Below are 23,808 nucleotides of genomic sequence, written 5' to 3'. Positions count from 1 at the left end.
CCGTATAGTGAACCATCCATTATGCTGTTGACTTCGTTGGGGAGTCAGAGTATGCTATACTGCTGGGGATAAGGGATCAGAATGGATCATACGTTAGACCGTGTCTGAATACCAGAGTGAGTTGTTCATTAGGCAGATGACTTTGCTGGGGATGAAAGATCAGAATGGATCGTGCGCTAGATCGTATCTGAGTTGCAGAATGAGTCGTACGTTAGGCTGAAGCTGCTGAAAAGGGAGTAGTCGTATACTAGACTACCATTCAGGAATGTACCTGTCCGAAGGTAGCGCCTGCGAAAGGGAGTAGCCGTATACTAGACTACCATTCAGGAATGTACCTGTCCGAAGGTAGCACCTGAGAAAGGGAGTAGCCGTACACTAGACTAACATTCAGGAATGTACCTGTCCGAAGGTAGCACCTGAGAAAGGGAGTAGCCGTATACTAGACTACCATTCAGGAATGTACCTGTCCGAAGGTAGCACCTGAGAAAGGGAGTAGCCATACACTAGACTAACATTCAGGAATGTACCTGTCCGAAGGTAGCACCTGAGAAAGGGTGTAGCCGTATACTAGACTACCATTCAGGAATGTACCTGTCCGAAGGTAGCACCTGAGAAAGGGAGTAGCCGTATACTAGACTACCCTTCAGGAATGTACCTGTCCGAAGGTAGCACCTGAGAAAGGGAGTAGCCATATACTCGACTACCATTCAGGAATGTACCTGTCCGAAGGTAGCACCTGAGCAAGGGAGTAGCTGTATACTAGACTACCATTCAGGAATGTACCTGTCCGAAGGTAGCACCTGAGCAAGGGAGTAGCTGTATACTAGACTACCATTCAGGAATGTACCTGTCCGAAGGTAGCACCTGAGCAAGGGAGTAGCCGTATACTAGACTACCATTCAGGAATGTACCTGTCCGAAGGTAGCACCTGAGAAGATGGAGGTTTAACTTGGTCGTACATTAAACCATACTTGAGTTGTTGAAGATCAGACTGGATCGTACGTTAGATCGTATCTGAGTTGAAAGAGTCATATGTTGGGCTGAATCAGAATGAACCGTACGTTAGGCTGTATCTGATACTATTTGTTGTATTTGCAGCGAATATCTGAGGTGGGCTTAGAGATGCCACCATTGGGAGGACGTCAGAATGAATGTTGACATGGAGTATATCTGAAAGATGTAGTTGAATCCTGAATGTAATTGATACAGATGTCCGTCCGAATGGACCTTTGTGTTGATTGTATCAAAAGGATAATTAACCTGAAAAATAACGTTAGTTTCATGCAATGTCATGATGCATGAGATGTTTTATGCCTGCGAACCTGGTATGCATGAAATGGTGTAAAGTGTATGATGCGGAATGAAGTAAATGTGAGCGTTGTATGCAGGTATGTAGTATGGAATGATGTAATGAATGAATGCATTAGGTGTCTGAAACATTCTTCCAGGGGACGCTACTGGGGAGATAGATCTCAGTCTGCTAGTCGGAGACATTGGTATTGATGGCCCTTCCTTAGCTTGGGATTTGAGTTCTGTCCAACGGGGCCTGGCTGGGGATAGAAGGGATGACCTTTCGGTAGGGCGGTGCCGACCTCTTCTGGGGAATAATTGGCGTTGCCGGGGAATCGAATTAGTAACAGCCTCCTTGGAAAGCGTGGTTAGACCTTCTCCTCGATCCTGAAGTCGTGTAGTAATTGCTATTGCTATTTTAGGCATGCATTTTTGTAAACATTGGTCATATTCAAGTGCATAAGTCAATTCAAGTTAAATCAATGGACGTTTACGCAAACAAAACAGAGAAAGCAAAACGAAAGCATCTTTTTGGAAATGAAATTGTATTGATTTTGAAAGAGGGCCCATAAATAGGCAATTTGAGTACAAGGAGACGGAAATCCTAGTAAGAGGAAATTGTCAAAAACAAAGAGAAAGCTATGCAGAAAAAGTCCTATTGATTTTAAGTCCACCACTGTCATTATGTCTTCAAGCCTCTCATCTCTTGCTGTCGGATAGAAGTGATTAGCTTGTTCAGTCCTTCGAACTTGGATGAAGCAGAGCGAGAACGGGACATAGTCATACGCTTTAATCCCTAACTTTTGCCTGGACCGCCTTCTCAGGTTTTCAGTCCACCGGGCTACCCTTTTTTGCTCAAGCCGCCTTTTCAGGTTTTCGACTTGCCGGGTGTACGTCTTTATATGTTTATCCCTAATTTTTGCCCGAACCCTTTTGGTTCGCCGGGACGCCCTTACTTTTGCCTAGGTACGTCGACCTAGCGGGCCTCTTTTATGCGTAGTATTTTTTAACTATGTCCGCGTTCACAGGATGCGGGAAGTCTTCGCCATCCATTGTAGCAAGTATCATGGCTCCACCAGAGAATACCTTCTTAACTACAAATGGCCCTTCGTATGTGGGAGTCCATTTGCCTCTGGGATCACCTTGGGGTAGAATGATACGCTTGATCACCAAGTCACCAATTTGATACACCTGTCTCTTGACTCTTTTGTTAAATGCCTGGGTCATGCGCTTCTGATATATCTGCCCATGACAAACAGCCGCAAGTCTCTTTTCATCAATCAAATTTATCTGATCAAGTCGAGTCTGGATCCATTCATCCTCATCTAAGCCTGCATCTTTCACAATTCTTAGAGAGGGGATCTGAACTTCCACTGGTAAAACGGCTTCCATTCCATAGACTAAAGAGAAAGGGTTGCCCCTGTCGAAGTGCGTACCGAAGTGCGATAACCGTGAAGAGCAAACGGTAACATCTCATGCCAGTCTTTGTACGTTACTGTCATCTTTTGTATGATCTTCTTGATATTCTTATTAGCAGCCTCTACGGCGCCATTCATCTTTGGCCGGTACGGAGAGGAGTTATGGTGCTTAATTTTGAACTGCGTGCAGAGTTCAGTAATCATCTTGTTGTTCAAATTAGTACCATTGTCAGTGATAATTCTTTCAGGGATGCCATATCGACAAATAAGACTATTCTTGATGAACCGTGCCACCACATTCTTGGTGACAGAAGCAAATGAGGCGGCCTCGACCCACTTTGTAAAGTAATCAATAGCGACGAGAATGAAGCGATGTCCATTAGAAGCAGTAGGTTTAATCTCCCCAATCATATCAATGCCCCACATTGCAAAGGGCCAAGGTGCTGTCAACACGTTCAATGGAGCAGGAGGCACATGTACTTTAACCGCATAGATCTGACACTTGTGACAGGTTCTGGAGTGATGGTGGCAATCCGCTTCCATGGTAGACCAATAATACCCTGATCTCAGAATCTTCTTGGCCATCGTATGTCCATTAGAATGAGTCCCAAAAATACCGTCATGCATGTCTCCCATAATTCTTTCTGCTTCCTTTCTATCCACACAGCGAAGCAGAGTCGAATCATGATTACGTTTGTATAATACTCCGTTACTCAGAAAGAATTTAGCGGAGAACTTCCTCAGGAATTTTCTGTCATTGATGGATGCCCCTTCAGGGTATTCCTGAGCTTCCAAATATCTTCTTATGTCGTGGAACCAAGTTTTCTCCGGTACCTTCTCAGTGTTAAGTTCATAACAGTATGCTGGTTCATCTAACCGTCCAATGGTAATCCTGGGAGCTTCATTGCCCCATCTGACCCTGAACATAGATGACATGGTAGCTAATGCGTCTGCCAACTGGTTCTCTTCTCGTGGGATATGTTCGAATGTGATCTCTTCAAAGTATGGGATTAATGTCATTACCTGCTCTCGATAAGGGATGAGATTTGGATGTTTAGTATCCCATTCTCCTTTGATCTGACTGATTACCAAGGCCGAATCTCCGTATACACTCAAAAACTTGATTCGCCAATCTATAGCAGCTCTGAGTCCAAAAATACATGCTTCATACTCAGCCATATTATTGGTACAATGAAAACATAGTCTAGCTGTGAAAGGCGTATGGTAACCCTCGGGAGAAATGAGTACAACCCCAACACCATGGCCCAATGCATTAGAAGATCCATCAAAGACCATAGTCCATTGGGACCCCCATTCGGGTCCTTCATCTGGTTTAGGTTTTCCATTATCAGTAACAAGCATGACATCCTCATCTGGGAACTCAAAATTCATAGATTGGTAATCGTCCACCGCTTGATGAGCCAACTGATCAGCTAGCACGCTTCCTTTGATTGCTTTCTGGGTAGTATATTGGATATCATACTCTGTTAAGATCATCTGCCATCTCGCTATTCTTCCGGAGAGGGCAGGCTTCTCGAACATGTATTTGATGGGATCCATCCTAGAAATCAACAAAGTGGTATGATTCAACATATACTGTCTTAGTCGGCGAGCCGCCCAGACCAAAGCACAGCAAGTTCTCTCGAGCAGTGAGTACCTTGTTTCACAGTCGGTAAACTTTTTGCTCAGGTAGTATATGGCATGCTCTTTTCGACCAGACTCGTCATGTTGCCCCAATACGCACCCCATTGAATTTTCTAACACGGTCAAATACATGATTAGAGGTCTTCCTTCAACTGGTGGTATCAGAATCGGAGGTTCCTGGAGGTAGTTCTTGATTTTGTCAAAAGCTTCTTGACATTCCCCATTCCATATCATCTCTTGATTTTTCCTCAGTAGCTTGAAGATGGGTTTGCAAGTAGCGGTTAAGTGGGAGATAAATCGAGCAATGTAGTTCAAGCGTCCCAAGAAACCTCTGACTTCTTTCTCTGTACGGGGAACTGGCATTTCTTGAATAGCTCTCACTTTAGCCGGGTCAACCTCAATTCCTTTACCGCTGACAATAAAGCCCAGAAGTTTACCGGATCTTACTCCAAAGGTGCATTTGTTCGGATTCAATCTCAACTTGTACTTTTTCAACCTCCCGAACAGTTTGTATAAATGATCGAGATGTTCTCCTTCAGTATGAGATCTAGCTATCATGTCATCCACATATACTTCTACCTCATGATGAATCGTATCATGGAACAAAACCACCATAGCACGCTGGTATGTTGCCCCGGCGTTCTTTAGACCGAACGGCATTACCTTGTAACAGAAAGTGCCCCATTGCGTCACGAACGTAGTTTTCTCCATGTCCTCAGGTGCCATCTTAATCTGGTTATAACCCGAGAATCCATCCATGAATGAGAATACTTTGTGCTGAGCGGTGTTATCTACCAGAACATCAATGTGCGGGAGCGGAAAGTCATCTTTGGGACTCGCTTTATTCAAATCTCTGTAATCTACGCACATTCGCACCTTACCATCTTTCTTTGGCACTGGCACCACATTAGCAACCCATTGAGGATAAGAAGTAACGGCTAAGAAACCGGCATTGAATTGTTTCATAACCTCGGTTTTGATTTTCTCAGACATTTCGGGACGCATGCGGCGAACCTTTTGCTTGACAGGACGGCAGTTTTCCTTCGTAGGCAGCCGATGCACTACTATGTCAGTATCCAATCCGGGCATGTCTTCATAAGACCAGGCAAAAACCTCTACATAGTCATGTAACATCCGAATCAATCTTTCTTTGACACTGTTTTCCAATCCTGCTCCTATTCTGACTTCTTTTCTTTCCACTTCAGTACCTAGATTTACGACTTCGAGTGACTCTTCATGCGGCTGTATAGTCCTTTCCTCTTGCAGTAACAATCTGGCAAGCTCTCCAGGGACTTCGCAATCTTCCTCACTTCCATCTTCGGCTTGGTAGATTGGATTTTCAAAGTCATAATGAACAGTAGCGGAATTATTATCAATAGGATCCAGAGTGAGTACGGATCTGCAATTTGTTACGTGAGTGTGTGTAAGAATGCATAGCTTGTTTGAAAGACGACAGGAAAAATAAAGAGCGCAATATTTGAATGCGAAAACGTCCATAGATTTATTGAATATGAAAATATGCTTATGAAATGACAAAACCCTTAACAAATTAGCTACTGTGCCCCGGGTATAGACACAATGCTTTAAGAAGTTCAATTAAAATTTGCAATGCTAAATAGACAATAACAATTACTCCTGACTAAAGGAGATCGGGATAGTGTCTTCAGCCTTCCAATTATTGAGTCCGTCGCCAATTGTTGGGTAGATCCAGCTATCCAGGTCGCAATCACTGTCAGCATCTTCTACAGCATTGATTTGATCTTTGACCATCTTTTCAGAGTTGAATCCCAGACCAGCTTTGTCAGACTTGTACGGTACGTTGATCAGTTGACCCCAGCCGGTACAGCCACCATCTTCGACCACAGCTTGAGCATCTTTCAGAGAAATCATAGCAGGAGGAGCATGAGTAACCTTGGGCACACAGGGAGTTGGCTTAAGGACAGGATCGGGCGGAGAAACCACTTCAAATGACTGAGTTGGAGTCTCGAAGAATTCACCATCCATCTCAACGTATCTGAAGGTATGCACACTACTGACAATGTATTCTTCTTCCCCACACACAGTGACAATCTTTCCCTCTACTGGATATCTCAGCTTTTGATGGAGAGACGAAGCTACAGCACCTGCCCCATGAATCCAGGGGCGTCCCAGCAAGCAGGAATAGGCGGGGCGAATGTTCATTACATGAAAGGTAGTGTTGAAGACTTGAGGTCCTATCTTGATAGGGAGAACAACTTCACCGTGGACAACACTCTTTGCACCATCGTAAGCACGCACCACAATGTCACTAGGCTTCAATTCAACGCCTTTACAGTCAAGTTTATCGAGCACGACTTTCGGTAACACATTCAAAGAGGATCCATTATCGATCAACACATGAGACAGGGTGATCCCTTTACACTCAATGGAGGTATGCAGGGCTTTATTGTGGTTCTTTCCCGCCGGCGTCAGGTTAGCATTGGAAAAACCTAGGCCACCGTCGACAGTCAGATTAGCAACATAGTTTTCGAACTGATCGACGGAGGTCTCCTGAGGTACATGGGCAGTCTTCAGGAATTTTATCAAGGCATTGGCATGAGATTCGGAAGATAACAACAAGGACAACATTGAGATTTTGGAAGGAGTATGCCCCAACTGTTCTACCACATCTAAATCACTCTTGCGGATGATTTTCAGCATTTCTTCCATTTCTCGTTTGGCAACATCTTCAGTAGTAGCTTTGATCGGTATCTCTGACTGAGAAGGGTTGACTGGTTCCTTTCCTCGGTTTTCGGGAACCGGAGGTGAGATTTCTGGAGAGAAGATCCTTCCGCTTCGAGTAACTTTACTAGTCCCAACAATATCATTAGGATTAGCAGAATTGCCAACTTGCTTTACACCATGGATGTAAACATCACCTCCATAATTCCACGGAATGGCTTTGCTCGAGGAATATGGTACTGGGCCAGGTGTAGTAATGATCAAGGGAGCTACTCTGGGCTCAGCAATAATCTTCACAGGTATTCTGGGAGCAGTAATCTTCACTGGAACCTTGGACCTTGCAATCACAGATACTTCTTCAATAGGGTTTTCCGCCTTAGAAACCTTTTCAAAGAGGATTGTACGATCGTCCATCAGTCGTTGGATACCATTCTTCAATTTCGAACAGTCTTCGGGCCGGAGCATGCAGAGATTGCAATCTTCAGTACAACCTGGAAATAAACCAGCTTGCAATAAATTCCTCTTTATAATCGGGAGAGGAGATGTTAAGTCTGCTACAGTAGTGATGAGAGGATTGTCATCGAGAGCATTAACAGCCTTGTCATGATTAGGCATAGGAGCAGTGATGACATTAGGAGTCTCCGGAGGCTCGAACTCAATTTCCCCCGCGTCGATCATGTCCTGAATTTTATTCTTTAACAGCCAACAATCGTTTGTATCATGTCCGGGGCTATCGGAGTGATAGGCACACCTGGCATTGGGATTATAACGAGGCGAAGCAGTGTTGATATTTGCTGGAGGACCTCTGAGAGTGATTAAGTTTACTTTTAGCATACTTTGCAGTGCTTGTGCTAAAGTCATATTGAGCTTGGTAAACTGCCTTCTTGGTCTGTCTTGTCTTTGCTGGAAGTTTTGAGCTGGCGGGGCTGCGATTGTCACTGCTCCAACGGCGTGGTCACCATTTTTCTTGCTATGATTCTTTTGACCATACACAGCGTTCGATTCATTCTTCCCATGGTAAGACTTTTTACCGCTTGTAGAAGTAGCTGCCTGTATCTTTCCACTTCGAAGGCCGCTCTCTACCCGTTCACCTGTCAGTATAAGTTCAGTGAAGCCTGATGAAGAACTCCCCAGTAGGTGGCTGTAGAATGGGCCAGTCAGGGTACCCATGAACAGGTCTACTAATTCTCGGTCAGTCATAGGGGGTTTGACTCTGCCCGCCAAATCTCTCCATTTCTGAGCATACTCTTTGAAGCTTTCTTTAGATCCCATGGCCATGTTCTGCAACTGTAGCCGAGTAGGTGCTAATTCAGAATTGTACTGGTACTGCTTATAGAAAGCCGTTGCCAAATCAGTCCAGGTGCGGATGTCAGAGCTCTCGAGCTGATAATACCATTCCAACTGAGTGCCAGACAGACTTTCTTGGAAGAAGTGGATCCACAGTTTCTTATCAGTGGTATGCGGCTGAATCTTTCTCACATAAGCCCTTAAATGCATCTGAGGACAGGATGCACCATCGTACTTAGTGAAAGTGGGGATTTTGAATTTGCGGGGAATGGTCACATCGGAGACCAGACCCAGACTTTCGAAATCCAGACCAGGTGTCTTCTGACCCTCCATGGCTAGCATGCGTTCTTCCAGCAGTTTGTACTTATCATCTCTTGGAGAGTACTGTTCATCTTCATACTCTTCATCCTCATCCTCAGGGTTAGAGAAATCAGCGTCCTCCTCCTCTGAATCCTTTTCCGCCCCCTCTTCTGGGCCATTCGGGATTCCAAATTTGATTCCCGTAGCCTGTCCTTTACGCCTTCTGCCCGGGTTAATGAAGCTCACAGCTTTCTTGTCCTTCTTCTTTTCGGCCAAAAGAGCCTTCAGTTCCTCCTGCCCCTTGGATAAGCTTAGCATCATCTCCTTGAACTGAGCATTCTGAGTCTGGAGATCTTTGACAGTTTGTTCGAGATCCATTTTTCTGTTTAAGAGGCAGACCGTGAGAATATGGTCCTTTGGAATACCTGTTATGCAATGTTATGTTATGTGATGCAATGCATGAAATGTTTTCAAGGACTTTCGGAACTTAACTTTGCATAAATCACCAACAAGAGAGAAATGTTTATTGCTACTTTTTTAATCAATGTTCATTACAAAAGGAATAATAGTAAAAATACAATGAAAGCTCAAGTCTCCCAGGGACGACTTCTTTTCGGGCGAAGATATGCATTGAGTCTTCGTTCCTCATTAAGCTGACTGGCGAGCTCTAGTACTTTCTTCCTTTCTGCATTGAACTGAGCTTCGAAAGTATCTCTCTCCTCTCTCAACTGGGTCCAGGATCTTTTCAATTCCTCAACATCGGTAGGCATATCTGGATAAGAAATGATCTGGGAAGTGCCTTCTTCGACCTCTGATTCCCCAATCAATGGTCCAGCCGCGAGGTATGGCATGACAAATTCGCGAGCTCTGGCGCGTACCCATCTGAGATAAGGCTCCATAGGAATAGAATTTTTCTTGCCTAAATTGCTTCTTTTCACCATGCCCCAAGCTCGTACAAACCTTTGGCGGAGACCTTGCGGGTCATCGTCATAGTCGAACACTGTACCTTCAATGATCATTTCATGTGGACCGTCTCTTCGAGCATGCCCGAACTGACGTAGGGCTAAGGCAGGATTATAAGTAATACCTCCTCTTATCCCCATGAGGGGTACATTAGGGAATTCTCCACAACGGTCGATGATGATAACATTCTCTCTGAGGTTAGAACACCAACGGATGTCTGAATGGGAGAGTGCCATTATCCTTTGGGACCATTTCAGATTTTGATCATTCTTCAAGATTGATTGAGGAAGGTGCGAAATAAACCACCTAGACAACAAAGGTACGCAGCACATGAGGGTCCCTTGCTTCTTCATAGTACGAGTGTGAAGGGAATGCAAGACATCTCCAAGCAAGGTAGGCACAGGGTTATGAGTGAGGAATATTTTAATGGCATTCACATCTATGAATTGGTCCGGATTAGGGAATAGCACCAAACCATAGATTATCAATGCTAAAACGTCTTCAAAAGCATGGATATTCATAACTTTTAGGAATTCTCGGGCCTTACTTATCAGAAATTTGGCAAGTAAACCTTTAATTCCACTTCTTGTTACCCAATTAGTTTCAATGTCGGACTTTGTCATGTGCAAAGCTGCGGCAACTCCTTCAGACTTTGGCATCTTTTCTAAACCACTGAAAGGTATTTGATCAAGGATGGGTATCCCAAGCAGCTGGGAGAATTCTTCTAATGTGGGTACCAACTGATAATCTGGGAAAGTGAAGCAGTGATGCTTAGGATCGAAGAACTGGAATAGGACTCTCATCATATCTTCTTTGAAACCGGTGGTAACCAGGTTGAGAAGATGACCATGTTTCTTGTTGAACTGAGCATGATCGGGGAGTTCTGACACCAAATCTTTGAGTTGAGGAGAGATCGTTACAAGATTGATCCGGATAGTCTTCCTGGAAGCCATAACCTGTTCAAAAGAGCAAAGCTAAATTCCTAAATCCTTGAAACGGTGAGTATGATGATGTTATGATGTTATGATGTTATGATGTTATGATGTTAAATGAGTAACGAGCATAAACAAGTCACACAACAATCATCCCTAGGTTTTAAGGCTTGCATGAGTTCCATAGGTAAGTACCCTCCCCACTGAAGTTTGGTTGGTTCAACCTGTCCTAGAATAGTAACCGGGTCCTAGAAGGATCTCAAATCATCGACCTTTCTTTAGGTCCACTTCAGTGCAACACCAAGTGGTTGACCGAAGCTTTCCTAAAGTCCAATCTCAAAGAGTGTAGTATCGAGTATCAACCAACCTCAGTCGGAACCGAAGTCAGTTATCTCACTACTTTCTAATGGCTAGGATGAGTCAATTAGGGTTCTAAAGGTCTGGCTAATGCTTTGATGACACCACGCGGAAGCCAAATTTTTTCTCAAGTAACATGAGGAACATCAGGACAACCAAAGTGTCGCATTAACCGTAGCTATCATTTTAACCATTCCAGTATACGCCGGATAGTCGCGATGATCTTTTGCTACTTACCTAAGGTACACTAGATCCGGGTGTAGGATCTTTCACTCAGACAATCCCTTAAAACGAAAGAACAAATTAAAACATAAACGATTTTTTTTTTTAGGATGGACCTCTCTTTGTATGTCCCCAGCAGAGTCGCCAGTTCTGTCATACGGTGAACTGGACTTTATTGGATTTGTAATCGCAATGCCGCGGTTAGCAAGAGTCGCCACCGACTTTTCTTTTATCCCTTAAGGAAAGGTGGAAAAGAACAGGAAAGACCTTAATTTTAAATTCTTAGGTTCGGGAGGTACTTTATACAAAGGGAAGGTATTAGCACCCTTTGTATCCATGGTTATCCATGGACTCTTAATTGCTCAATCATTTATGTTTTCTAGTTTGAAAAAGGTGGTTGAGAATTGTGTGAAAAATGTTTTGAAAATGAGAATTTAACTTTGTAATGATTCTTGCATGAATGTATACAAAGTGGTTATCTCGTTTGATTTTTTGAAAGTAGTTTAGAAAAATATAACTCGGCAATGATCCTAGTACGGATGTATGCTAAGTGGTGATTTTCCAAAAGATATTTGAAAGGGGTGTGAAAAGCATTTTTTTTTGTTATGAATGAGCAATTGAGGTTATACCTGTCCGAGGTCTTTCTGGGCATTTCCCATCCTTATGAGGGTAAAACTGTCCTTACTATTGAGAAGTAAGTAATTTTATCCTGGGGATGTAGAAGGGTCATCGCAGGGTCATCGATAGGTCATTAAAGGCAACATTTGTGAGGATACCTTAGCATTCGAAGGGACTATCATCATTTAACCGTAGGCTACACCGAAGGGTCATCGAGGGACAAAATCGTATTTTCGAAGGCAACATCCGAGGGACTATGATGATTTTACCGAAGGGTCTTTGCTAAGGATATCCCCATATTCGCGGGACATGACCGTAATATTGTAATCGTGGGGTAATAAAGAGAGGTCCGATATCATTTACTTAAAGTCCATGTTTTAAGTTCATTAGGTAATTATGGCGATACCGCATTAAATCGATACATTAAAATCAACACATTAAGGATCACTACGTTAAAATTAATTAGGCAATCAATATGAATCTTCACATTAAAGTGAAATAATTTAGAATCCCTCTCCATGAAGGCTTCCCATGCGTAAAGCGGAGTACCTAACCGGCTATTTCTTCGGAAGTATGCTAGCCTTTACACCATGAACACACGGATTAAAGCATAAAATATAATTGGAAATTGCATCATAAGATAAATATAGCAGCCAAGAATTTAGGCCAAATAATGCAAAATCATCATTAGGTAAACATGAAATAGGCAGCAAAAAGCAAAGCAGCCCCTGGCCCGGTCGCCTCTGCTTCGCCTAGCGAAGGCTCAGCGAATGCTCGCTGCGGGCTCGCCTAGCGATGAGCTAGCGAGCGGCCACGAGTTTGAAATTTGAGAACATTATGACCTCAACCTGCAGCATGGCTTATGGCATCCAACATACAATTATATGGTTCAGTTTCACAATAGACAAACACATTTAAATTCTCATGCAAGACTTCAAAATGTTTATGAATTCAATTATAATCCACAAATTAAGAACATGAAGTGGTACCATATGCCAAGTGAAAATACAAAACGATATCACATGCAAATTAAGATACTAAAGTGATACCACATGCAAAATAAGGACACCAAATGATAATCATATGCCAATTAAGAAGCTAAAGCGATAATAGTGAGGCTAACCTGTTCGCAAATCAAGTTGTAACCTTGAATTGGCGAGCCGGATTGAGTTGGACGGCGGTAGCTTCGGAGCGAGTAAGCGGCCTTCAGGGTTTCCGCCTTCTGAATTCTTTGGATCAGCAGGGTTTCTGTGTTTCTCCCTCTGGATGCGTGTTTCCGTCCGTCTTCGTCCGTCTCTGTCTGTTTTTTTCGTAGCAGAGGAGCAGGTATTTATAGTAGAGGTAGTGGTGACCTAATGGGCTTAAAATGAGGTCCAAAAATCTCAAACTTCGCAAGCTTCGCTAGGCGAAGGAATTGCTCGCCTAGCGAGCAAACTAGGTCTGGGCCTTTTCCTGGATCCAACGCTTCGCTGGGCGAGTGGCATGATGAAATGTTCGCTAGGCGAAGGAGCTGCTCGCCTAGCGAGCCAGCTGTTTTGGGCCGCCTGTGGATTGGGCCTGTTGTGAGTGGGCTTCTGTCCATTTGATATCAGTGCCTTGCAGAACAAGTCAGAGGGTCTTGGAAAATGTTTGGTAATACCAACGGGCAAATTTTGGGGTATGACAGCTGCCCCTGTTCAATATTCTCGAACCGAGAGAGTAGAATGGTAGGTGCCGTTCGTGGTCTGGAGGTGAAAGATTATTGAACACTTAGAATGCCCCAAAAATTTGCACTTGTCTTGACGGAGATGGGCTTAAAGATGCCATCCAAGAAACTTGCTGAGGAGATTTCCAGGTTGTGTCTTACGTTAGACGATATCTAGAGACATGGATGTCACACCGGGTCATACATCAGACCGTATAGTGAACCATCCATTATGCTGTTGACTTTGTTGGGGAGTCAGAGTATGCTATACTGCTGGGGATAAGGGATCAGAATGGATCATACGTTAGACCGTGTCTGAATACCAGAGTGAGTTGTTCATTAGGCAGATGACTTTGCTGGGGATGAAAGATCAGAATGGATCGTGCGCTAGATCGTATCTGAGTTGCAGAATGAGTCGTACGTTAGGCTGAAGCTGCTGAAAAGGGAGTAGTCGTATACTAGACTACCATTCAGGAATGTACCTGTCCGAAGGTAGCGCCTGCGAAAGGGAGTAGCCGTATACTAGACTACCATTCAGGAATGTACCTGTCCGAAGGTAGCACCTGAGAAAGGGAGTAGCCGTACACTAGACTAACATTCAGGAATGTACCTGTCCGAAGGTAGCACCTGAGAAAGGGAGTAGCCGTATACTAGACTACCATTCAGGAATGTACCTGTCCGAAGGTAGCACCTGAGAAAGGGAGTAGCCGTACACTAGACTAACATTCAGGAATGTACCTGTCCGAAGGTAGCACCTGAGAAAGGGAGTAGCCGTATACTAGACTACCCTTCAGGAATGTACCTGTCCGAAGGTAGCACCTGAGAAAGGGAGTAGCCATATACTCGACTACCATTCAGGAATGTACCTGTCCGAAGGTAGCACCTGAGCAAGGGAGTAGCTGTATACTAGACTACCATTCAGGAATGTACCTGTCCGAAGGTAGCACCTGAGCAAGGGAGTAGCTGTATACTAGACTACCATTCAGGAATGTACCTGTCCGAAGGTAGCACCTGAGCAAGGGAGTAGCCGTATACTAGACTACCATTCAGGAATGTACCTGTCCGAAGGTAGCACCTGAGAAGATGGAGGTTTAACTTGGTCGTACATTAAACCATACTTGAGTTGTTGAAGATCAGACTGGATCGTACGTTAGATCGTATCTGAGTTGAAAGAGTCATATGTTGGGCTGAATCAGAATGAACTGTACGTTAGGCTGTATCTGATACTATTTGTTGTATTTGCAGCGAATATCTGAGGTGGGCTTAGAGATGCCACCATTGGGAAGACGTCAGAATGAATGTTGACATGGAGTATATCTGAAAGATGTAGTTGAATCCTGAATGTAATTGATACAGATGTCCGTCCGAATGGACCTTTGTGTTGATTGTATCAAAAGGATAATTAACCTGAAAAATAACGTTAGTTTCATGCAATGTCATGATGCATGAGATGTTTTATGCCTGCGAACCTGGTATGCATGAAATGGTGTAAAGTGTATGATGCGGAATGAAGTAAATGTGAGCGTTGTATGCAGGTATGTAGTATGGAATGATGTAATGAATGAATGCATTAGGTGTCTGAAACATTCTTCCAGGGGACGCTACTGGGGAGATAGATCTCAGTCTGCTAGTCGGAGACATTGGTATTGATGGCCCTTCCTTAGCTTGGGATTTGAGTTCTGTCCAACGGGGCCTGGCTGGGGATAGAAGGGATGACCTTTCGGTAGGGCGGTGCCGACCTCTTCTGGGGAATAATTGGCGTTGCCGGGGAATCGAATTAGTAACAGCCTCCTTGGAAAGCGTGGTTAGACCTTCTCCTCGATCCTGAAGTCGTGTAGTAATTGCTATTGCTATTTTAGGCATGCATTTTTGTAAACATTGGTCATATTCAAGTGCATAAGTCAATTCAAGTTAAATCAATGGACGTTTACGCAAACAAAACAGAGAAAGCAAAACGAAAGCATCTTTTTGGAAATGAAATTGTATTGATTTTGAAAGAGGGCCCATAAATAGGCAATTTGAGTACAAGGAGACGGAAATCCTAGTAAAAACTTGGTTGGGGAAATTCTTTTCTTTGAGGGACCTAGATGAAGCATCCTATATTTTAGGAATCATAATCTATAGAGATAGATCACAAAAACTGCTTGGCCTAAGTCAGAGTACATACATAGACAAAGTGCTGAGACGTTTTAATATGCATGATTCCAAGAAAGGATTCATACCTATGCAACATGGCATGTGTCTATCAAAAACACAATCACCTTCAACTAAGGAAGAAAGGGATCGCATGAATAAGATTCCATATGCATCTGCAATCGGATCCATCATGTATGCTATGTTATGTACTCGACCAGATGCCTCGTATGCTCTAAGTGCAACGAGTAGGTACCAATCTGATCCCGGTGATGCTCATTGGGTAGCTGTCAAGAATATCCTTAAGTATTTGAGAAGGAATAAGGACTCGTTCTTGATATATGAAGGTCAAGAAGAGCTTGTTGTAATTGGATACACCGATGCTAGCTTATACACAGATAAGTACGACTTTAGATCACAATCTGGTTATGTGTTATGCTTAAACGGTGGCGCTGTGAGCTGGAAAAGTTCAAAGCAAGATACAGTTGATGATTCTACGACTGAGGCCGAGTATATTGCTGCCTCAAATGCAGTAAAGGAAGTTGTTAGGGATAAAAAAGTTCATTCGTGAACTTTTCATATTTCCTAGCATTGTGGATTCAATTGATCTCTATTGTGATAACAATGGTGCTATCGCACAAGATAAGGAGCCTAGATCTCACCAAAGATCCAAACACATACTTAAGCATTATCACCTCATTCGAGAGACAATAGATAAATGAGATGTGAAAATATGCAGAGTACCTACACTTCACAATATTGCTGACCCGCTGGGAAAATCCTCTTGCGCAGCAGAAGCATGATAGATATACTAGATCTACGGGTATTAGGGGTATGCCTGATTGGCTCTAGTGCTAGTAGGAGACTGTTGGTGTAATCCCTAGAGGACAGTACTTTTGTTACTTGTATCTAATTATTTATTAATAATAAAAGGATTTTTCTTTATTATGTTTGTTTAATAAAGTCCCTAGAATAGCTAGTCCGTTTAATGTATCAAGTGTGACTTAATCTTGAGATTCCATTAAACATAAGGACATTATTCTTAAAGTATCTGTAGTCGAGCTTTGTTGAGAAGTAGGATAACATTAAAGCATTAAGACTATTATGTATATAGACTGATGATCACATCTCATGGATGATGGATAAGGAGTTATCAAGTCTTAAACATAGGTATGAATATTAGGAGTAATATTTATACTGGATTGACCCGCTATGAGAATACTACATAGAATTTTATGCAAAGTGTCATAAGTTATTCTCATGGTGATAGTGGTGTATACCACCCTTCTACCTGAAACCACTATGGACCTTAGATGTAGAGTCGAGTGCTTTATTGTTGATCAAACATTGTCCGTAATTGTATGACCATAAAGATAATTAATGGTCCACGAAGCATGGTGAGGGACATGAGTTATGTAGATGGAATTTTCCCAGTTTGCGTAACAGGATAAATGTCTAAGGGCCCAATATTGAACTGGATAAGGATGACACGATCTATGCCTTGTGTTCAATATAGACATAAGGGAAAAATGGTAATTATACACACAAATATTATCACAAAAAGGGATTTGTCAGATCATATGACATTTTCGTGTCTGGGGTAGCAGTGATGTGTTGCTAGATACCGCTCACTGTTTATTATATTAAATACGTGATTTAATATAATTGCCAATATCGCGAAAACCTACAGGGTCACATATAAAAGAACGGATTTACAGAGTAAATAAGTAACACCGTAAGGTACGATGCACTTAAGTGAATTGTAGAACATCGTAAGGTACGATGCACATAAGTAGAATACAAAATATGATAAGGTACCACGCGCTTAAGTGATATTTGGTATACCATAAGATATGAGCCACATACACTTAAGTGGGATTTTTAGCTTACAACCCACACAAGTGGTTCTATAAATAGAACCCTTGTGTAGAAGCATTTCACTTGATGAAATTTCATTTCTCTCTCTCTCTCTCTCTCTCTGCCTTCATTCGTAGCAGCTAGCATTGAGACTGAAGGAATTCATTCGTGTGGACTGAGTAGAGGCATTGTCACCATTCAACGCTCGTGATCACTCCTTAGATCTGCATCAAAGGTTTCAATCGCCACAAGAGGTGACAATTTCTATCACTGATCATGCCCAATCGTAAGGATCACTAAAGGAAAACAAATTAATTTCTGATGTGTTTTAGATCGCAATTTTCGTTCAATTTAACCATTGTTAATTTGGATTGTAGTGAAAAGTAGTTTAATTTTTATTTAAAAAATATAAAATATGAGAACACGTCCTTTTTGTAACGAAAAAACATAAAATTGTTGGTGTGCGGGTTCGAAGTGTATCATTCATTCACATATCACCACAAATGTTTTTTTGGACTGTGAGGAAAAGTGATTTTTTTTAATCAGACACCTGATTAATAGGTATTACTTCGGTTGGATAAATGATTGTAGTAAGAAATTGTTACAAAATGCATATTTTGTAATAGTGTTACCATTCATCATTTCATTTTTGGTTACAATATCTTTTGAGTATGATTAGGAATATATTTCTCAATATTATCAGCCATGAAAAGCAATAAATCATTGAATTTTTTCTTTGAATGATAATATTAAGAAATTATTGTCAAATATAATAGTGGATTGCAAGAGGTGGATCAATAACAACAAAGCCATTTTGTGAGATAGATTGCAAAAGCAAAAAAATGTTTAGTACAAGATTGGTAAAATTAGTTTCTTTAATGCATGCATGTAACAACAACACAATTTTGAAAGATTTTCTAACTAAATAAGAAACCTTAAAAGATTTTTCTGTCTTTCAATCCATCCCAAAAAATGATCTTTACCAGTTTGGAGCGACAACAACTGTGTTAGGTTAAGGGAAAATCATAATGAACAAATGCTTTTATAGAAAAAAATAAGCTAATCTTTCCCATCGGTGTAGTCTAACCAAAAAAATAAATGACTTAATCTTTAAATAAAGAATAAAATAAAAAGAATGACCTCATTTTAAAAGAAATAAAAATGTGAAATGCAGTTGATGGAATTCAAAGCGTATCTTTTAGTTAGTTTTCCCCCTGACTATTTATACCAATAGAGTGAATATATGATATATTTACAAAATAATAATAAGACATAGCACACCCAAGAGTTATACCACGATTTTTTAGTGGCTGATGTGAAAGCTTTGCCATAAAATGTATTAATTATCATAGTGAATATGGCTACCAACCTCCCTAACCTCATGAGTAACACCATCAAGATAATGATATACCTGACTGACATCATAAATACTCATATGCCTTCCGTACATTCATTTCTTGACCATCTTTAATGACCCGTCTGATACCATAACATAACCCCAATCATTATTAATGGCTTTTAAAATTGAACTTTGTGTTGTCACTACAAAGATGTGGTATCTTAAGATGAGATACCATACATGAAAAACACCCTTCAATATTGCTCATGTTAAATTGAAAAGACATACGAAAAGTTGGTTCGTTGCGGGCTGACCAAATAGCCTATTAAGTCGGCCTAACATCAAAAATTAAATTCAAAATACCCTTACATGAGAATCGTGAACATACAGACCCTCATCATAAGGTTGCGCCCCATATTTGGGATAATAGTTAAACACCAACTGTAGCACCTCAAATTTGCACCTACCTTGTGTACATACATTTTCATATTAGGTCATTAACATAACATGGTCCACTGCATAGCATTGCATTGTCCCATTTGCCTCAAGTGCAAGCCAATCAAGAAATTAGGTCAAACTGGCCAGGAGATCAGTCAGTCAAGCAAGCAAGTACAATTCTCAAGGAGCCAAGGCCCTAGGGTTGGTCCATCATGTTCACATGACTTGGGGATCCATTTGAAGTGTTTAGGTCAAGGATTGGATGTTCAGAAGTTATCAGTCAATGCACAATCAGTCAGAAACCCTAAAAGTCAACTGTTGGTCAACTGTCCATTTAATCAGTGATTTGATGATGGAAATTGGTTTGAGAGGTCTCATTCATGTCCCAATAGGCCTCATATATCATGTCAAACACCATCATGGAAGAATTTGAAGCCAGATCAGAAATTTCCAAAAATGGAAACTGGACCTGTAACTGAAACTTACCAAAAATGGAAAGTCTTGATCCTCAAACTTACATCATGATACAAGCTTCAAATGAATTTTTGCCCAACATGAAAGTTGAAGATCTTATTCGCCCATTTCCAAAAAGTCCAAGAACTCTCAATTCCCATGTATGGTTGGCAAGTTATGATCGAATCATTTTCAGAAATTCTTGAACTTCAAAAGGCCATATCTCTCAAACCATTTGGCCAATTTGGGTGGGGTTTTTTCCTACAAGTCACATTTGATCCCCTCTTTCCAAAAATGTAACCATCATTCCCCAAAACTTCACCAATCAAAATGCCATTTTTGAACTTGCCTTAATTAATTTCAAGTGAGTTGAATTTTGACTTTTCAAAATAATCATTCCCAACCATTTCTACCATTCAAACATGTTCTGAAATGTTGATTAAAACTTGTTGGAAGCCCATTCTTGTGCAGTACATGTAGCCATTCCCTACTTGCTTGAAAATTGGCCAAAAGTACAACTTTCAACCACTTTATCCCACATTTTCATGGACTGAGATTTGTACCACAAAACAGCAGATTTTTTCATCATTTTTTTCTGTCAATTACAAACCCTAGAGGCAGCCACACAAACCAACACAGAAAACTCATATTCTCTAAAATCCTCATTTTGCATTTTGGCATTTTTCTGGAGAAAACACCAAAGAGCCCGAGCCACACTTGTTTGTGCTATCATTCATAATCATATTGGAAGCTATTGCAAGCAAGGAAATGCAGCTGTAAAGTCATCTTCCACTGCTGTTTTCAAAAAAAGCTCAGCCATGGCAGATTGATATTCTAGCAAAAGCAAGCATCCATGAGCCAAGTTCCTTGTATCATTCAACTGTAGGAAGCTTCATGCGCACCTGTTTTGAGTCAAAGCTACCAAATAACGACTGTATCACAACTGTTCATCAAATTTGGTAAGGATTCGACCTCCTTATTTTGTTAAATTAGTGCATGCTTTAGATAGGTCTCTTGATGCTGAGTTCATTGATGGTTTTAGTTTTGAAAATGATTAAGTTTACTGAAAGTTGTGTTGGTTTAAAGGTTGATGCTCGATTTTGTTTTTGCGTGTTTCTTCTTGAGTAGCTTGATTTAGTGATTATGAATGATGTATCTTTGATGAGGATGCTTGGCTGGTTCGATTGATGCCTTCGATTTGCATTTCTGGAAATTTTGTTTTTTGAACTTGATTGAAGATGATGAAGGAATACTGTTGGCGCAGAAACCCTAATTTCAAAATGCATTGCCCAGAATTTCCTTCTAATTCACGTGCTGCATGGCGTTTTTGGACCATCAACCAATAACATTATTTCATTTCCTTTGCCAAAATGCGGCCGTTTGGTTAAGTGAATGGGTTATTTACAAGTTTGCCATCAGCGTGGCACATGACCCATTAAATGACATTGTTTTTTTATTTTAATTTCATTTTAATCATCAGACTTTAAAAAATCATAATTCATCCAATTTTAATCCAAATTTCATGGGATTTTTTGCATCATGATCATCATGATCTCTACTTTTTTATCACATTTTTTCCAGAATTTTTGGATGGTTGGTTTTTGTTTGGCATTAGGGTTTTGTTCATGTGACCAATGTTTGTACACTTTGCCAAAACAATTGTGAAATGATGATACTTTATCCAATGGCTCCCAAATTTTTTGTGCTTAAACTAGACACACTCATGGTCATTTTGGTGTAAAGTTTGTGAATTTATCATTGCTGGTTTGTGAGTTATGAATTTTTGAATTAGGGTGTGACAATTTGTGTCACACCATTGATGTCCAACTTGATGATTTTCGATACCATGCTTCTTGACCTCCAATTGATCTGATTTTTTGCATGAACCTACTCTTGTATGTCTAGTTCACATGTGAATTTTCTTGGAATTATTTGTGGCATTTCCTAATTGTTTGAGATTTTCTCCCCTGCTCAGTCAAATGTTGACTTTTTGTGACACATGTTCCCATTTCATTTGTGAAATTCTCATACTTTATTAGATGGACATGAAATTTTACATGAGATAACTAGACATCCTCATCTTTGCCATGGTTTTAGTCCCATTCATTTATCATATACCATCCCTGATTTATGATTTTTCTAAGTTGATGCATGTTTGGTTGACTTCTTTGAGCATGTTCAAAATTGCTTTGACTTTCTGATTTTTATTGACTGCCTTCCACTTGTCCAAATGAGATGAAATTTGACATGCTTACCATGCTGTGGGTTGTGATTGGTCATGATTTATTTGGTGATTTTTGGAAATGTTTAAGATTGCTTTTGATGCAAGTCTTTCTGTTGACTCCTATGAGCTTCTGTTTGCTATACCTTGACCTAAATTGTTCATGAAATGATGATAGTGATTGATATGAATGTGAACCCAATTGGTTGTGTTTCTTAATTGTTTGAACATGATTTTGGATGCTTGCCCTTTGCTGTTTTGACTTTTTCATTCCTTTTTGACCCTAGGTTTGCCCTAGTGGTCCTGTTACTCACTTTTGAGCTTGTGTTTTCAGGTTGACCAACAAATGACCAATGAGACCACTTCTTTTTGATTGAGCTTGCTTAAATATCATTGATTAACTTGTTTGTTTTGTAGGTGGCTTGGCTCACATGCCTTAAGCCTTGTGCCTTGCACATTTATCTGTTTGTGCTGACTGTTAACCTCTGTTTCATTCTGATTTAACTTTGACTTGAATACTAACTGTGCTTGACTGATTTCAGGTACTTTAGTTGCTTTTAGTTCCTTGTGAACTTTGCTTTGCTTTGCTTGATAAGCAATTTGCATTGAGGTATACCTTTCTATCTTCATGTAGTCTGGAAGACCTGGCCTGTTACTCGGCCAGGCAACTGTCTGAAGTCCTCCTTAAGAGGCAATGTTTGTGACTGTTTACTTTTGTCCCTGTACATAGTCAAAGACCTCCTAAGTGAAGAGGCAATTGGCAGAACCCAAGGGATATGCAATCTATCCCCTGCTATTCAGTGTGTCTTCTGTTTTGCTCACACCACTATGTTGATGCATTACAAATAAAAACCCAAGATCTTGTGCAATTGTACAGTTGAGTCAGTATCAAATGTGTAGAAGGGTTCCCACTTTCTGAACCCACACATTCTTGTCTTAAGCTCTCCCAGGCCAGGGATAAGAGCTGTGAAGTCTTATCTTCACTCACCTTTCATCTGCTTCACCTTAGCCCCTCAATGGCAAGGTTAAGAGCACATTCACCCAGTTCCAGAGGTTTGTTTGTTGAGGTCGATATGACCCCTCGACTAAAACCTAACCCTTGTTTGAGCCACTTGCTTGTGTATAGTGTGTGCTATCTGTGCTTGTATGTTTGTTTGACTTGCTTCCTGTGCAAGTTAGGGTTAGTTTAGACTTGCTTCCTGTGCAAGTTAGGTTTTGCTTGGCTTGCTTCCTGTGCAAGTTAAGTGTGTGTGTGGCTTGCTTCCTGTGCGAGTCATGACTAGGATAGGCTTGCTTCCTGTGCAAGTTAGCTAGAAGCCTTAACTTAGGGTTGATTTTGCATGACAACATCTAGGCTCGAGTCGTAGTCTCCCTAGAGTTGTGTCTCCCTCTGTTATCTGGTTAGGCTAGTCCTGTATCCCTCTGTAGGGGAACTACGTCGCCCTGATCCTCATACCAGATGAGGTACGTAGGCAGGAGATGAGCAGATCTCTCCGGGCGCCTGTGTCTTTGTTTTGTCTTGTTGTGTGCTTGGAAGCTGATGTAAGTCCATTGAGTGGCATTTGGGTTCCAGTGTGGGTTTGTTGGTTCGGATGCTGATGTAAGTCCAGTGATTGGCAGTCAGGCTCCATGTTTGCCTTCTTGTGTGCGTTTTGGTTCGGATGCTGATGTAAGTCCAGTGATTGGCATTCAGGCTCCACGTTTGCCTTTGCCTGTGTTTGTTTGTGTGCGTGTCAGCCGAGCTACGAATGCTCTGATTCTTCTCTCGTCCGAGAAGATACGTATGCATAGGATGCGATATCCTAGCGAGCATGTGTCGTTTCCCCAGTCCGAACTACTTCGACTCTGATGTCTATGCCTGATAGACTAAGTAGGCCCAGGATGCGGTATCCTGCCGAGTCAGTTTCAGTCAGTTTCTTTTGTCTCTTTCAGCCAGTGTGTGTGAGTTTGAG

The sequence above is a fragment of the Lathyrus oleraceus genome, chromosome 2 (assembly GCF_024323335.1).
Source record: "Lathyrus oleraceus cultivar Zhongwan6 chromosome 2, CAAS_Psat_ZW6_1.0, whole genome shotgun sequence".
In the NCBI taxonomy this organism is placed as follows: domain Eukaryota; kingdom Viridiplantae; phylum Streptophyta; class Magnoliopsida; order Fabales; family Fabaceae; genus Lathyrus; species Lathyrus oleraceus.
This window is presented reverse-complemented; position numbering follows the sequence as displayed.